A 15,280-nucleotide genomic window follows, 5' to 3' on the forward strand; every position below is an offset into this window, starting at 1 on the left:
AACGACACAATCCATAGATACTGTAAACTGGCTCCTTTAATTGCTGGTGTACCGAAGTTCTATGATTGAAGGGAACATATATTTTCAATTGGGTTTGTCAATTGGTCCCAAATGGTTCAAATCCTATACCGAACTGACAAAAATATGAAACCTTCAAACATACTTTAATAAGTGTAAATAGTCTACCAAACATAGGAATTAAGAACGATATTGAAACCTTCAAGAGCAAACAGGAACTATAGTAAACGAATTTTAGTCTGAAACAGACAATTTGACCTCAACATCTTCCGAAAATACTGAACACCAGATTATTAAGTCATGTTCAGTATTACAGCCAATGTTCAGATTAATTGACTGCGATATATTTAGTACTGTTCAGACGAATCACATGCAGGCAATCCAGTTCTGTTCAGTAGTTTTTCAGACAATCAAGCAAGTTGTTGATGTATACAGGTAAAAACAAATCCTGCACAATCGGAACATAGACTAGATTTCTGCATTTATGTTTCATTTTGTCAACGAATTAGCTCAATATGTTGTTTTAATCTTATATAAAGACACTTAAACTTACTAGCGCAAACGCAGATATGAAGGTAACTTCAAATGGATATTTATCATATGTAGGAATAACTGATGCACGTGGGTCTTGATGTGCGATTCAGACACAAAGGGGTTTTATGGCGTTGTTTCTATTTTTTACCCTTGTATATTCATATTTACTTAATTTTTACTTTATCGAGAAAATTCATACTATATCCGGTAGGTTCTATCAACGACAAAAAATTTTGAACAACGGTATACTACTGTTGGCTTTATTTTTGTTGTTGACGTCATTGTCAAATATATGCTATTCTATGGGACTGTCATAAAAGTAAGAGGTTTAGCTAGCTATAAAGCCAGATTCAATGAAATGCTTGTACCAATCCAGGAATATGACAGTCGTTTCTATTGTTTGATGTTTTTGAGTTTTTGATTTTGACATTTATAAGGGATTTTATTCTTAGATTTTCCTTGGAGATCAGTATTTTTGTTATTATACGCTATGCATCATTTTTGTTGGCGTCTTTTTTTAATTAATTTGTATGTTTGTTTTAATTAGTATGTTTTTTTTTAATTTGTTAGTCAGTTATGTTGTATGTCTCTGATGTATTTTTCACAGATTTTTATGTCTGGTTCTTATCGTGTCCGTATGGCTCTCATAACTATATACAACTGTCATACAAGTGGGTATGTCTCTGATGTATTTTTCACAGATTTTTATGTCTGGATCTTATCGTGTCCGTATAACTCTCATAACTATATACGACTGTCATACAAGTGGAAGGTTTGGCTAGCTATCAAATCAGGTGTAACCTACTATTTCCATGGAAAATGTCTGTACCTAGTCAGGAATAATGCAGTTGTTTTTCATTTGTTCTTTTGATTGATAACGTTTGATATGTTATTTTTTTTTTAATTTGCCTCGGTGCTCGGTATTTTTATTATACTTTTGTTCCTACGACAAAAATTTCATAAATATTCAGGACGTGTGGACATGTTTCCTAACGCATAACACTTTCTCAGATGACTTAGGGAGGGAAAAGCTGTTCGATGCACATTTAAGTACCAAAACAGTCAAAGCTTCAGAGCGTTAAGGTTATTTACAACTGATGCTGATAAATTATTATTGATGAGCGTGCCTCAAAAAGTTCTTTATTGTTTTAATTTGTTCGTTGTATATCTTAATGATGTATAGTATATATAATCACTGAACTCAGCATACAAATCATATTGATAAAACTATATAATATCGAAAACAATCAATTGAAGTGTTGCAAGTTCAAAAAAGGTTTTGCACTCATTTGATATCACTTAGTTCCATATACTCATAAAGAGCATACAATAACTAAAGTACGATTATTGTAATTTTTGATTTGATAGACTACATTTGCCGGACTATATAAAGGTATTAGTTTAATTGGACCAGATATTTTATATATAAGATATTGATTAGATGATAATTTACCAGCCATCCTAACCATATAAGGTAGCTTGCATTTTAAATAAGACAATACGACATTTCATTTATGTATAGAACATACTCTGTCCTATAATAAAATAAAATGGTGCATAATAAAATAGCAAGGGTGTCGATTACTTGTTTATAAGTTCATTTATGCTGCAACTGGTTGTGTTTATTTCCTTAATATAGTAACACAGCTATATTTTATTCAATGTCAATGTCATCATGGATCAATTTCTCCCCATCAGGGGTTCATTAAGGGATAACAGTAAGTTTGACATTTGTGTTACGATTTAAAAAGCTATCAGTGTATCAATTAAAGTTGCAGTATAAAACAATATTTGGTCAATTTCATAAAAATATAAACATTTTGATATTCGACACTAAACTGGAGAAGGTAGAACTTCACCCTTCCCCAGTTTTTCAGCCTCAATCATATTTGACTGACATTGACCTAATGTTGTATATATGTCTATATCACCTCAGTTTTTTGTTTGTTACCCAGATTTGTCTCTCCCTAATCAATTAACGCAATTTGAACATCTATAATTTACTGTTGCATGTATTCTTATTCTAGTAGTAATGCAATGGAAGTCTGAAACGTTAGGAATTTTTCTGAAAGATTCATAATAAAACTATACAAAAATAAATTGATTTTCTATACGAGTATTATATTTATGCTTTGGTTCAATGACCTGGTCTTATTGTCTGGTAGATTTTTTAAATATTTGTGAGTGAAATGTTCTTAGATAACATTATTTCAAGACACCAGAATTTGCTGAAGTTGCACTACAAGTTAATATTTACAGTATGTGTTCAACTTGTACTAATGCTGGTCTTTAATTGGTTGAAAGACGAATAATTTGATTACTTCACATGCCTTTTATTTTGTATTCATCAAAGCAACTTGTGCAGTATAAAAGCAACCCTCGATTAAACTATACTAAGAGTTATAAGCTTCGCGAACATAATTCATAAACACATTTTTCGCATTGCTTGTGTACGTCTTGTAAACGATTATTCTTTTTAAAAATCGCAAATTGTATTCACCTGAACAAAATATTTGGCAATATAACTTGTACAATTGGTAATTGATATAAATATTTAACAAGAATTATCATCATATAATTTATATATGATATACATATAAAATAATGATTTAACTTCAATGAATATTTTACAAGCTAACTTAACTTGGAAATCGTTATCTTCGTGTTCAAATTGTAGCTGTATGTGTGACGTATCAGGATTGATTCCAAGAGGAATAATAATACGTGTTTCTCATTAGACAATTTCTGCCGAAGTTTTCAGTTTAAAATTTTAAGAGATGAAAATATTGGCTGAATATACCAAATATTCAAAAATATTCAAACTTGTACATCGACGAGCAACTGACAACGCCATTGCAAACTAAATAAAGGCAAAAGAAGTATATCAATGTTCGAAATTCATAAATCGATTTAGAGAAAACAAATCTGGGTTACAAACAAAAACCGAGGGAAACCGAGATAAAAACGACCAAAAGACAAACAACATAATACAAACACACAACTTTGTATAGAAAACCAAAAAACGGTTCACAGATTTGATTTCAAGATCTGTAAATAGAAGAATTGAATGCTATGTTTCATCAGATTTTGCTAGAAATGAAATTTGAATGAATTATAAAAAGTGTACTGATTATATAGCATTTGGGTTGTTTGTATGTTCTTCTTAAAATCAGGATGTTTACCTAGCTCATAATGTAATAACATTTAATTCAAACATAAAGGGGATTTCAGACCAACCAAATTGAAGGTAAAAAGAGTGAATATACATATTGAATGAATGATTATATCTAATGATATTCACAGATATCGCATCGTATTAACCTTAAGCTAGAAAATATTCAATCCAATTGAAAGACAAAAAAAAAGTTCCACTCTTTGATTACATGGTTCTGCATGACTACCAACCGTTCTGCTTTTATATCAATGTGCACATGTCGCGAGTATTATCAGAGCAAATGTCTTGAGACTACTCGCACCAACATGGATTGTTATGCATTATGATTGAATATACAGATCCTGTGTCCTTTGCTTGATGAACGAAGCTATGACACATAACCTGCAGTTCAGTCAGATTGTCGTAATGTAATATATGCTTCGACTTCCTTTTGTCATTCTAGAGTTATGGGACTTTAACTTTCAGAGTTAAGGCAATTGTTCCACTTGTCGCGCATAATAATAATATTATACGGTATATTAAGAGTTACATAGTGTGCTATAGTGACCTAATACGGTATATATGGGGTCAGTAAATTCCATATGGGGTGAGAGCGAATGTTCATTTATAAAAATTAAGATAGCCCAAACAAAATAAACTACACAAAGTAAGGTGCCACAAAGTTGTAGTGAATGTTTCAAAAACTGTACAAAATGACTTTTAAAAGAGAAATTAAATGTAGTTCCGTTACAATATAAACAGAAATAATACCAATTCTGATTGGGTGATCAGTGATAAAAATGTATCGATAAAAAAGAACGAAAAAGTACTTTATGTTGTTGATTTTCACAATATGACATAATGTATAGAATACAGCTTTACGTAATTTTAGCTCCAACGTATAAACATTGTACTTTTAAGAAATTGTAAAATCATAGCTCAGTATGACATATTTACTGCATTACAGCGAATATGTACATTATCATGCGCAGAACAAACTCTTTGATATTTTTAACATCAATATCAGCTTGTTCTAATCAACCACTAGAATAATTCAAGTGGTTCATAATTGTACATGTCAGAATAAAGTGGTTTTTCCAATGATGAAACCATTTTATATTGCTTTCAAGGTATTTCTATTTGACATAAATTGTAAGATCGGATGTACTATTCCAATTCTCAAATTCAATAATGACACGCATCATTGAAATTCTTTTTGTGGATTAAGTTCAAGATTAGTAAACATCAATGCATAAGTATGCTGTGTTTTCTCCCCTAAATAAAATGAAACGTACAATTAGATATTATGTCGGAAAGTCTCGATAATGTATATAGATTTATACTGGTATGGTTAGTCGTTGTTGATGAATAATAACCGATGTTACACGAAGTAAGGACTTAACCGGGAAAAGGAAGGGGAGGGGTTATTTTTTTCTCTCTCGATAAACAACATTTTCAGGTCTGACCTGATGTTTTCGTTAATTTACTATCAATGTGAAATTCACATTTCAAATGTGAAATTCATATGCTGAGAAAGATCTAGATTGTAATGTCTGGTCAAAATAAGATCCTATATATTTTGGGGCTGTTTTTATTCCTTGCATTCAAATAGTCTCTTGTTTCCTCATAATATGTGCTATGTCTCTTGGTATATATTGTATTATGAGTATTTAACTTTTTGCACTTTCATATCAAAACAATCAGGCGTTTTTTTTATTGTCGTAGTTTCGTATAATGAATACTCAGACGTGTTTACATTGCATGTCTTCTGCAATATTGCTGTTTAATTATTCAACAGATGCTATTGTTACTGTCGATTAGACAACTATATTCGAATAAAAGGAATTAATTAACGATACTCTTGACTGTAATTTTATATATTACATGTCTAGATGATTTTGTCAGAAAAAAAAAATCTTTAGAAGTATGAAGCTTTCTGACGTGTTAAGTTATGATATTTCAATAAATGTTTTTTTTTTAAATGTAATTGCATAAACGATTATTATTTCGAAAAAGAACAATTTAAAAATATGAAATGTATCGATAGTTATGTATACTTGTACCATAGAATACATATTGAATAACTACAAACAGTATTTGGATGAGGGGTTTTGTTGTTAAAATATTTGGTTGGCTGTGTTATTTGAACAACGATAAGTCATGCTATTGTTTTTTGCTTTTTAAAAAATGTTTATTGTTCATATATACTTTGGATCGAGCTTTGTCTTTGTATCGTACAAGCGATTTGGTTGATGTGTTTCCCTTGTGACCCAGATTTGTTTTCTCTCTGTCGATTTGTGACTTTTGGCAGCGATATGCTACTGTTACCTTTATTTAGCTAGCTATAAAACCAGATCGACATAAGACAATGACTGTACCAAGTTGGGAATATAACAGTTGTTCTCCATTCGTTTGTTTAATGTGTTTGAGTTTTTGATTTTTCCATTTGATAAGGGACTTTCCGTTTATAATTTTCCTCGGAGTTCAGTACTTTTGTGATTTAACTTTTTGCTAATAATGAGAATTTTGTCCTATATGATAAATACTGTGAATCATTTAAGATTAATACCTGGATATGATTCCAGTACCTCTCTGCACTAGCTCGATCGATTCAGTCTGGCTATAGCAAATGCCTTTATCGTATAAACTTCAAAAGTTCTAATTAAATTAAATAGTTTTTTTAAGAACGAGTTGTAGATACAGTCTGTATGTATTTTGCTTTCCGATTAAATTATGCTAAGGTTTTTGGATGTGTCAGACACTGAGAACACTCTTCAGTGTACATTGCAGGAGCCTCAGTGTACATTGCAGGAGCCTCCTCAAGAAAATGTAAATTCATATTGATAAATACCATTCTCTCCTCCCTACAGAGGAATCCATGAATAAATAAACTGTTAAGATATGCGACAAAAGATGCGAGAAGATACAAAGGTGCTATTCATGCAAACACCTTAGTTCAAACATAAATAGAAAAAAACAAAGGTCAAAAGAAAAACCATTAAAAGACAACCAACACTGCATAGGAAACTAAAGAATGATCTACACGAACCCCACCAAATACAAGGAGTGAAATTGAGCTCCGGAAGGGTAAGCAGTTAATGGAAATCTATATTTCTTGTTTGTGGAATCCTAAAGGATAAACGATACTGGGACATTTAACAACGCGATAGAATATCGCGCAAATGACACGAACGGCCACTCATAGGGACAAGCTACGTATTACTAGTAGTGGAATCAAATAACAAAATTAAGAATATAGTATATGGACAAGACAAATCAAAGGATAAGAACAATGAACATCAAAATTTAAAACCAATTGACACATACGCCTACAAAAAATTGCTTAACAGTTTGAACTGTTCCATAATGTATATCAAGTTAATACATACAGAACATATTTTTCTAATCTGCATCTGTTGATCTTACTCGATTTGGCAGGTTCGGTTGATGATTTTTGGAATTCTTTTTTCAGTTTGTTACGGAGGATCGAAGTCTTTTTGTACCGTCAAACCGTTTTTAATCAGGCTGCCAGCCTGTTAAGGTGGTATGGGAGTCTAAAATAAAAATGATAGAATTTGTTCATACTTTGCCAAAACGTTGTATCTATTGATACATGTTGAAAAATATAATAAAAATGATAGGTCACCGCGCATTTTCTCAAGCTACAGGACGGGACAAAATGACACATTTTGTATGGATTATACAGGAATATACAGGAAAAAACACCATTTTGTGATTAGAAACTAAACAAAATGATAGAATTGTTAAATACTTTAGGAAAAGATAGCTTTCAAACACTGCTTTGAGAATATCAAAAGAAAAGATAGGGTCACCGTACGTTTTTTTCCGGCTAAAATACAAAATAGGAAAATTCCATACAGAATCCTTCAGAAAATGCACTTTTTTAGAGTTACCTCCCCTTAAAATGCCAATTTAAAAAAAAAAAAAAAAAAAAAAAAAACAACCAAAAATAATTAACATTTGCAAAAATATCAATATTTAGAAGTTATATTCTTATAAATTGGTACTTTTAAATGAAAATGTACATTAAATATCTGCATTCCTGCATCAAATTTTGCTAACTTGATGGAAAATCTGGACCTTTGATTCTCTGTTTTTTACAATCCAAGATGGAGGAAGACACCCATACCACCTTAAGTACGTCAAAACTGTAAACATACATGTAAGAAATATGTAAAGACCGGTTGCTATTTCGGATGATTTCAGTAATTACGATATTTTGTGAGATTTACTGGAGAAATGTTCTCTTGTTACATCTTATTCTTATTTACAATATACAGTAACCTTTGTTAGTACTGTGTGTTTTTAAATTTTGGTTCATCTATATGTTTCGGAGTTTAGTGTGGCGTCCATTTTGCTGAACTAGTATACATTATTATTTAGGGGCCAGCTTGATCCCACCTCGGGTGCGTGCTTTTTATCGTACCGTTGAAGACCAATCGGTGGCCTTGTGTTATTTTGTGCTCTTTGGTCGGAATGTTATCTCTTTGACACATTTCCCGTCTCCATTCTAAATTTTAGTAGTACATCATTCTGTTAAAAGCATGTACTTTTCTGTTAATATAAAATATGAACAAAATGGGCGTCTTCCGTAACGATATGTCTTCCTTTTGGGATTTAAAGTCAGTTTATTTTATATTTACCAAAAGAAGATATTAAAAAGATAAGTTGCATCAGGAATGAAAAGTAAGATTTGGATTATTTAGGTTAATCTTATTGCATTTAAATGACTACCCTGCTGCAGGTTTTTTGCACTTTTAGCAACAGAACACATCACCTTATTTTCAGGTGCAGTGTAACTAGGTGCGAGTTTGTTTAAAGGACAGGCCACTTAAGGCCAAATTGAAATTTTATGATTGCACTTCAGCTTTTCAGGACAGGAGTTTTACATATCTTTTCATTGACATGTCAAACACGGTTGAAAATACCCCAAACAATTTAATTGAATATTCCTTCTCCTTCAAATCTGCATTACATTTTCAAAACATTCAATGATAGCTTTCAAAAATCTTCTGAAATGTGGTTATTTGAAAGAAATACGCGTGTCATCTTCAGACTTGTAGATAATATACACTTTTCGAACCTCTTTATACAAGAGAGTGACATATCAATGATCTTCGTTAAAAAATGTTTGTCTCAAGTTAAAATGATTTGAAAAGGGTGGAGAAATTTACATTAAACAAAATGAGAAAGATGGTCTTTTATTTAAATCTTTGTCGTATTTTGAAAAGGTTCGGCAGTTTGAGATGGGTTCAGGTCAAATTAATGTCGTATTCATCAATATCAACTGTTTTACCTGTCTAAAATGGAAAACACATATTCAAAAACGCAGAAGGAACCCGAACCCTGCTGTTTATTTGTGATCAAATAACCACAACTGCTGATGACAAAAAAAATGTTAAAAGACAGGAAATCGAAGCTTGTCAAGTATTTTGAAGATATGAAAAAAAAAAAATGTTTGAATTGCTGAACTATTTATTCAGTTTCAAATGCTAGTATATTCAGAAATCAAAGTTTTATGATTTAAATATTCGATACTTAACATAAAGACTGCATATTGTTGTAAGCTAGCAACTTCGGATGCTCATTGGGTTTCATACTCTATACGTTGAATTTTTGTTTCGAATTCCCCATTTCAAGGAACACTGACATTTTGTCATTTCTTTATTTTTTTTGTTTTCTGTACTATAATAGTTTTAAAGGCTCTTTTAAAATAATATCCCTACTGAAAAATGGTTTCAATGCAAAACACTACTTAGTATCAACTATTTCAATTAACAAAACCAATTGTAAATTGATACATTTTTTTTAATGTCTGAGGTCACAGCAGTTACCGTCTGCTGAAATTTTCTAGTAACCACATATATGCAAAACTTGTGGACTGTTTCGCACTGAGGATTGATATATAAAGGTTATAAAGTTCAAATGTCATTTAATAGTACCCTGTAGAAAACTGCTCTTTGAACGTCTCTAAATACGCCAACAAACAATTATGACTTATCAGTTTCGTATTTTTTCAACATTTTAAAAGGAGGCTTGCATAAATAGAGTTGTATTATGATAGAGCTATTTTGTGCGATAGTACCACTTGGGTCGTAGCGGCAGTTTATATCATTTTACATTTGATTGACATGAACATTGTTTGGATGGCGGATCTTTTTACGAATTTACAGCCGACACAATCACTTTGTTATTTCTCTTGTAACGATGATATTTATTTGAACTTGGTACAAGACTAGTTTATAATTTTCCTGTATATAGAGGCGTTCGTCGCCGTGTAAATGTGTCTTCTACATCATCTCTATTCCCTGTATTTTATATTTCTTTATTCTATTAACGTTTGTAACTATTTAAGAGATTTTTCCCACAGTATAAAATTGTAACAACACAGAGTGTTCGACAAAAAAAAAAACGTAAACAACTGTGCATATGAAATAAAATAAAATAATATGTTCTCGTTCATTTCGTTTTATTTTTAATTTGAAAACTTTTTCAGAAAACTAAATATTCCGTTTAAAAGCACTATCTTAATGTCGAATAATGGTCTCGGATTATTAAAATAAGGTTTATGTTTTGAAATAATAAAGTTATACTTGCAGTTTTCAAGACAACAAGCACATGTGAATGAAATATATATAAAGCTTCATTTTGTTTATGATTATTTTATTTATAAATCAATAAAATAACTTGAACACTGGATATATGAAGTTAAAATATTATTTTAGTTATATGAAAAACATATAACTATACAGATTAGAAAATTATATTTCTTATTTTGGAATATAGGATATTCTTCAGTATTAACTTCATAACTGCATATAATTCATATGTTAAAATACTTTAAAATATAAAATGTTGCTGATACAATTTAGAAAGAGTTTTAGTTGAAATAAAAAAAAAATTAAACTTTGCAATTAATTGCAGGAGCTAATAGGTAAAATATTTTATTGTATAGCAATATAATATTTCCAACAGAAAGTAACCAAAAGTTAGCGTGCAATAAATTCTATTATTATGTATTTATTTTACAAAATAAATTTATTGGTTTCTTGTTTCTTTTCAGTGTACATGTAAAATCAGACCATTTTTTCAGACTACGGTAAGTACGTCTTTTATTCACATTTAAAAAAACCCAAACATTTTAAACAGTTACTGTGACATTTTTGTATTTGTTTGTAACTATAATTATTTTTTGAAAATAGTATTAACTCCTCGTCTTATTTAGATGACGTCTTTAGCGGAAAAGATATAATTTGGATAACCAAGACTTTTATGATAAAATGATATATGCAAACTTTATTTTACAATTCTTTTGTCAATCAATAAATTCTTGTTTATTTTCCCTTTTTCGGATAAAATCGGAGTCACTACTTATTTTTTAATGAAAGAGTCGTGTTAAACCGATACCAAATTAAGTATGCTTAAAATCTTGTGTCTGTCACACCATGTAAGTAAAATGAAAGTCTATGTAATACTACACAGTATGATCACACTTACCATTGATGAAACTATTGTTTTAAATTATACTTGAGGGAATACTTCAAACGAAAGTTTATTTTTCTTATAACCTTGAACTTACTTTTTACACACATTTAAAACCCACAAATTGTCTAAGATAGGAAATAGGTATGTAAATATATTTAATATTTATTCTCTGACTTATAGGCAGAACTTAATTAATTGCTTTTATATCGTAGATTTGTAAAAATGGACTGCACTTTGAATTTTAAAAAAAACCAGCTAAAATAAACAAAACAAGTTGAAGACAGAATATATAAGACCCTCCCGGGTCTAAAAATGTAAAGATATGTTTTAATATCTTGAAACTGATACTTTAAAAAAAAAATGAAAATACATAATTTTACGGAAGCCGATAAGGGCCATTCAAAAAAAAAAATTATGTCGTAATTACGACATAGCATGTCGTAATTTCGACATAACATGTCGTTATTACGACATCGCTATGTCGTAATTTCGACATAACATGTCGTTATAACGACATCGCTATGTCGTAATTTCGACATATCATGTCGTAATAACGACATCACTACATAGCTATGTCGTAATAACGACATCGCTATATATAAAAGAATATGTATTATGATTGCCAAGAGACTAAATGACACAGAAATTAACAACTATAGGTCATCATAATGCCCCCAATAATTAGAAAAGCCCCACATAGTCAGCTATAAAAGAGGGAGGAAAGATACCAGAGGGAGAGACCCCGAAATGCTGTGTGGCAGACAGTGTTATTAATTAATTATTAGCTCCCTTGGTAAAACTCCAAATTTCATATTTAATGTATTTCATTGTTAAATAATTTACATGAAGCTTAATAAGTACATTTTTGTTAATTGCATAGACTTTGCTATTTGAATTCATTGGTTAAAGATATTTATTTATATTGTAAAGTTTAATATTTGCATCGTCGCAAAATCTTTGGTTACCTTCTTTGAATAGATTCAGTGAGAAACTTATATATTTTATAGATCTCATGTAATTATACCGACCGTGTATGTGAGGTCTAACATTCATTCCTACTGAGAAAGTTAAGCTATCCATCTCCCTACAAATAAGTGTAACCTTCAAAGCTTTTTGTAATAAGGTTGAATTGAAGTATTGGTTGCTCTATTTCTACATTCAAACGTTGGGCACGATGTTCCTACAACGCCTAGGATTTAAAACAGAATCTTCGAAATTTCATCCGCAAAACAAAATAAAAATAAAAATGTTAGAAAACACGAAACAATATTGTAACAAATTCAGTATATGTTTTAAATTATGTTTTTACAGCTCTTGATCATATACTAAGTAATATTTAGTTTATTTGAGGATTAAAATAAGAAAGCTATGTGAAAAAAACGGATGTCCAACGTTACATTTATGAAAAACTGTTTTAACTCTTATGTATAGTGATCCTATTTCTTATTCTCTGATCTTCTTCATTCTTGGCAGGAACAACGACATGTGTTGGTTCTCTGTGCCGTTAAAGCCGTTATTTTGCCAAATTTCATTTGACTCGGTGGCTGCATATTAAGCTGGAATAAGACAAATGTCCAACGACGTTTTTCATTAACTCAACGACTGAAAGTGAATTTTATAAGTAGATATAGCAGAAAATGAATAAAAAGAGTAAGACAATAATAATATCTAACAAAAGTACAAATATTTGCCTCATGTGAGTTCAAATATTTCTGATTCAATAAAATCTTCTCTACACAGTCGTTTTTCAAACGGTAGTCATTTTGTCCAAGTTGGTATTTCATTTTTCAAAGCAGTTAACGCGTATTTTCTATAATTGATAAAAACAAAAGTTAGATACACGAAGAGTAAAAAATGCCAAGATTCTTTTCTTATTACCTACATATTTGGGTCTTAAAGGAATAAAATGCTTCCACACATTACAAAACGGTAGCCAATTTGTCCAAACGTCTGAAAACGTATAAAATCCTAAAGACGCTAATTTCCGACGTTACATGTGCTAAAGTTTCAATTAAATGTTCATGATAATTAAAACAAATCGTGTTATGAAATTTGGAAAAAGAGGTTGATGATTGCTGCCGAAAAAAGAGAATAGTGCATGTTGCTATAGACTCCGCCCGGGGACATAGGTTCGACACAGGTTAAATTTTGCAATTTTTATTAATCGTTTATAGCTTTTAACGATTTATTTAAAAGAATTGGGAAATGGGGAAAACATCCCATTACATGAACTTCGTCCAACTTTTGCAAAGACAAATTGGAGACACCAAGACAGTCCTCTAAATGTAAAATGCGAATTGAAATTTATGTTACGGAAGTAATCCGAAATAGATCATTTAAAGTCGTCACTTAAGTAAGGTGCAATCACCAATATTAAAAGACTTAATACCAGTTCACGGAATGTTTTACTTCGCAATTTGTCCTGCTATTCATGTTATAACGGTCGTGATGAAAATAATTTCTGTACTAGCGAAGCCGGAACTTTTCGTCAATATAAACTTGTGCATGAAATGGAGGTAATTGAAAGACGAATCCCAAACAGCAACGAAAACCGTTTCATCGAATTAATAAAAACCCGGGATTATATTTGCCGTTTTCGCGGACGATCCAGGAGTAGATTACTGTATTTTAGAATGTATATCAGAAGTTAAACGCTATAGATGACTTGGGAAATAATTCTCAAGCCAAGGTTCAAGTAATTGAAGGGGTGTATTTCGACAACTTATGTGCAGGGAAAATACAATTCTATTCAAATTTAACCAAGGGTAAAAATGTTCGATTTACTTGCAGTGTCAGATATATTTGTATTGGTTGAATTAAGATATAGAAATTTTACAATGACAGATGATATGCACCTTGAAAGTTAAACATCCTATGATAAAACAAAAATATGGAAAACCGTATACATGTACTTCCGTCCCATCTTTCCTTCCTACATTACTTGCGACAGTACTGCATTTTTAGTTGAAATAACTTAAAGGGAAAACATTATTAAATCGATTTCCACAACTCGAGGTAATTTTTGATAAAATGACATCACAAAACGAACAGAACCAGAATCAACCAACAATATAAAAAAACGAATAAAACTTGCAAAAATTAAACTAAGTCAAAAACCCTCTTCGACGCCGCATGTTTTAAAAGTGTAACGTCGTGTTGTAGGAATGTCGTGCCCAATATTTGAAAGTAGAATTAGAGCTATCAATACTTCAATTCACCCTTATTACAAGAAGCCATGTAGTTTGCGCTTATGTAAAGGGAGATGGTGTGCTTAGCATGCAATGTCAGTCCTCATATATTTCCACGTCTTATTTGTTTATATCAATCTTGTCTGGCTACACACCCCTTCCACGGCAGGTAACTTATTAAACTTACCCGGGATTTTAAAAATATATAAGTTACTCACTGAAGGTATCCAAAGAAGGTAACCAAAGATTTTGCGACGATGCAAATATTAAACTTTACAATATAAATAAAAAATCTTTAACCAATGAATTCAAATAGCAAAAGCTATGCAATTAACAAATATATACTTATTAAGCTTCATGTAAATTATTTAACAATGAAATACATTAAATATGAAATTTGGAGTTTTACCAAGGGAGCTAATAATTAATTAATAACACTGTCTGCCACACAGCATTTCGGGGACTCTCCCTTTGGTATCTTTCCTCCCTCTTTTATAGCTGACTAATCGGGGGCTTTTCTAATTATTGGGGGCATTATGATGACCTATAGTTGTTAATTTCTGTGTCATTTAGTCTCTTGGCAATCATAATACATATTCTTTTATATATAGCGATGTCGTTATTACGACAAAGCTATGTCGTTTTAACGACATAGTGATGTCGTTATTACGACATGATATGTCGAAATTACGACATAGCGATGTCGTTATAACGACATGTTATGTCGAAATTACGACATAGCGATGTCGTAATAACGACATGTTATGTCGAAATTACGACATGCTATGTCGTAATTACGACATAAAATATTTTTTTTTGAATGGCCCTTATCGGCTTCCGTATAATTTAATCCACTGCCAATATTTAGGAATTTAATTGT

At 31.0% G+C, this 15,280-nt stretch overlaps 1 protein-coding gene across 1 annotated transcript in view; it reads left to right on the forward strand.

Moving 5' to 3' along the window:
* The window catches only part of LOC143062713 (uncharacterized), a 56,292-nt gene that overhangs the window by 11,983 nt on the left and 29,029 nt on the right, over positions 1-15,280 (forward strand). Inside the window, exon 2 of the mRNA XM_076234471.1 lies at positions 10,791-10,826. The gene's annotated coding sequence lies outside the window, so the exon portion shown is untranslated. The remainder of the gene's footprint in view (positions 1-10,790; positions 10,827-15,280) is intronic.

This window comes from Mytilus galloprovincialis, chromosome 2, assembly GCF_965363235.1.
Source record: "Mytilus galloprovincialis chromosome 2, xbMytGall1.hap1.1, whole genome shotgun sequence".
Taxonomy (NCBI): Eukaryota; Metazoa; Mollusca; class Bivalvia; order Mytilida; family Mytilidae; genus Mytilus; species Mytilus galloprovincialis.